Raw genomic sequence first — 3,257 nt, 5'->3', positions numbered from 1 at the left:
TCAAATAAAGAACCGATGAGATTTTGCAAATTTTATGCGTTTTTTTTAAAAAAAAAGGTATCAAGCTCTTAAAAAATCACCCGTTAGTTGTAATTGTAAATTCATTATGTTTACAATACAACATTCAACTGCTAAGCTGGCGCAATGATTAACCGAAAAAAGATATGGTAAGGCAGAGAGGAAAGTGAGCCTTTGATGCGACGAATTGAAGGCTGCACTCGGTGCCGCAAGCTTTCAAGACGAAAAACCGAGAAAAAAAACGCGAATTTCAAATGTTGTCAAATGCTTTCAAATAGATTTAAATACTTGAGTCACAAAACAGTAGTTGTTGCTGAGCTTGGTGACGCGGAAACGGAAATGAAATCATGATGTGAAAACGCCAACTCTAACGCGAGTTTACATTTCGAAATTTGTTTATTTTCCCTGGCTCAGTGAGCGGGTGTACGATTTGGTTGTTGCGATGGTGTTGTTGTTGCTGCTGCTGCTGTTTGACAAATAAATAAAACGGCGCATCATTGCTTAAGATAAACTGCCGCACACAAGCATACTAAATTTAGCATATAAATAGCTTTTATATATGTACATACATATTTACATACGTATGTATGTATGTTTGAATGTATGCAGAGAAAGCATATTTTTGCACGTTTTCACATTTTCACGCTTTTAAATACATACATACATATATGTTTGTAGGTATGTACTTCTGCTTGCCGTTTTCCTTCCCTTTTCCGCTTTGGCTCCTCATCCACGCCTCCTTTGCTTTTGCCAATTTTTATTTACATTCAATTAGTTGTGAAAATTTTTGCTTAACCTTTGATGTTAGGCACGTCTTCTAAGCTCAAAATAAAAAAAAAAATAAAAATGGAGCACAACAACAACGATGACGGCATAAAGGTATGAAGGTACAACACATTTTTTAGCTGCAGAGCAAAGCAAAGTTTACACAACAAATATTGACAATTGTAAATGTTATTCTTCATCCTTAAGCTACGCATCTTCGGGATGACATTGGCTAAACGTGATTTTAAATTTGCTGAATAAGCGAAAAAGCGGCAAGTGTAATAAAATAAAAAAAAATACGCCTGTACAGACATATGCATTTGGATAAATTTACGTGAGCGATTTCATTTTCTTTAAAGCAACTTGAATTTGAATATTGAAGGCAAAGACATTTTGATCATCTTCAATTCATTGGAAAATTAGCACCCACTTCTATTCATCATTGCCATTTACTACTTTTAATGAAAAACTTTTCACAGAACTCATTGAATTTTGAAATACTGAATAAGAATTTATGGTGATTTCGATTTTTTTTTTTTTAAATGTTGCCCTTCCCCGATGCAAAATGTGTTTGATGTTACACTCAACCCTGTAAAAACGCATATTTTTGCCTCCGTGTCCTTGTATAGCTCACGCATTGCATAATATTGTCGTTTTAAGCAACCATCTGATTTTCAGGGCAACCATCTACCCTGACAAAGCTACAAAGGATAAAGAATGTGCCTTATTTTGCCCTAAGAGAGTGTGACATTTTAAGAAAGAAACACAAAATTGTCTAATCGTTTGTTTCTATTTTTTAGAATCGAACACGAAAAGAGAAAGGCGACACTTTTTGGTAGAAACGAAATCACCATTAATTGCACTTAGCTTCAAAGGTAGATTTAACAACCTATTTCGTAAACTTTTAACTCAAATTAAAGTGCGTCAGTAGAAGTGGTTATAAATGGGAGGCCAAAATATTGAGTTCGATATAGTAACTTTAGAGGATACTAACTAAGTTAATAGTCACCCCAGCATCTGCAGCCTATGCACAAAAAATTTCTAGGAAAAACTCTGTGGCGGAAAAGAGCATCAGTAAGCCTCGGCAAAACACTAAGGAACTCTGTAGTAGGAAAATAATCTCTAAGGACTGGCCGGCTTATAAATAAGCCTTTACTATTAAACATAATTGAGCTCAGAAGCTCTAAACGCCTTCTCTGGCGAGAGAATTATTGTAGCTTCTGCAGACTTGAACATTCAAATGACCTATGCACTCTTAAGAATTAATACGTGGTCTTTACTGACACCTCAGAAGAAACCAGTTGGTTTCAGTTAGAGTCTCACTGTCCGGACCATATTAAAAATGTGGAGTGATAAGCATTGTGAGCGCATTGTATGCAAATACAAAGTCAAGAGACCAAGGATTATTGTAGGCCACGTACAAGTCTTTACATGGCTTTTGCAGGAGCGTGTATAGTTCATATCTGTAGGTTAGGAAGACTTGCTGTCATTCCGTCGGCATGGACAGAGGCGAAAGCGATCTACATAATACATACATACCCAAATGAGGAATTAATTAAAATACCTCCCGAGGAAGTCCAGAACATTAAGCTCAAGTTCAGACTATTCAAAATCTTAGAAGAAATCTTATCTTTCAGGCTCATAAACAACTACTGTACTCTATACGGAAATTTTCGGAATTGAATTCTATGAACATAAATGTTTTGGTGGAAAGATTAATGGACCTACGCTAAACATTACGCCAGATAGTCAAGCCTTATTCCTAGCCTTGGACTCATGCAAAACGGCCCCAAGGTAAGTAGACAATTGCAAAACTCTATTGAACAAACTAGCTTTGATGAACTTGAAAGGCTGATACTCTCTCGAAAAACAGCAGCCAAACTTAAGTTACTAAATACTTCTAAATAAAAGTGCTCTTAGGGTAATCGTTGATGTATATGTTGCAATGACTTGGTTTGTTCAATTTATTGTCAACACGGATGTAAACATTATTTCATATTACACTGTGCAACAAATTTTTTTTTTTACGAATAAACGGCCAACTCAATCATTTAACCGTATTAAAAAGTTTAAACTAATCGTAATACTTATCTACTTACATATCACACGAGCATGAGAAAAATTCATCTAATGCCACAAACTGCCGATAAACGCGATAAAATTATATCTTTGTGTGGAGTTTATAATTTTATCACGTTTATCAGCAGTGTATCATGTTATATGAATAACCCTAGAATTTTTCGAAACTTAAAATTGTTGCTTCTAATAAGTTTATTCGTATCCAGTAAATCGTTTACATCAGGCCCTATTACTTCTTCTTCTGTAACTTTATCTCATTCTTCGTACACTACCAACAACTTTCAGCTAATATTGCGTCCAAGCAAGCTGTAGATCCGGTTAAATTTGTTTGCCTGATTCGGTTTGAACCTGGAATTCTGACAATAGTACGCTAAAGTTTCGTTGCCAAAAATCTC

Source organism: Rhagoletis pomonella, unplaced genomic scaffold (assembly GCF_013731165.1).
Source record: "Rhagoletis pomonella isolate Grant_MI unplaced genomic scaffold, Rhpom_1.0 Rhpom_scaffold_00007, whole genome shotgun sequence".
NCBI classification, from domain to species: Eukaryota; Metazoa; Arthropoda; class Insecta; order Diptera; family Tephritidae; genus Rhagoletis; species Rhagoletis pomonella.
Note: the sequence above shows the minus strand (reverse complement) of the source record.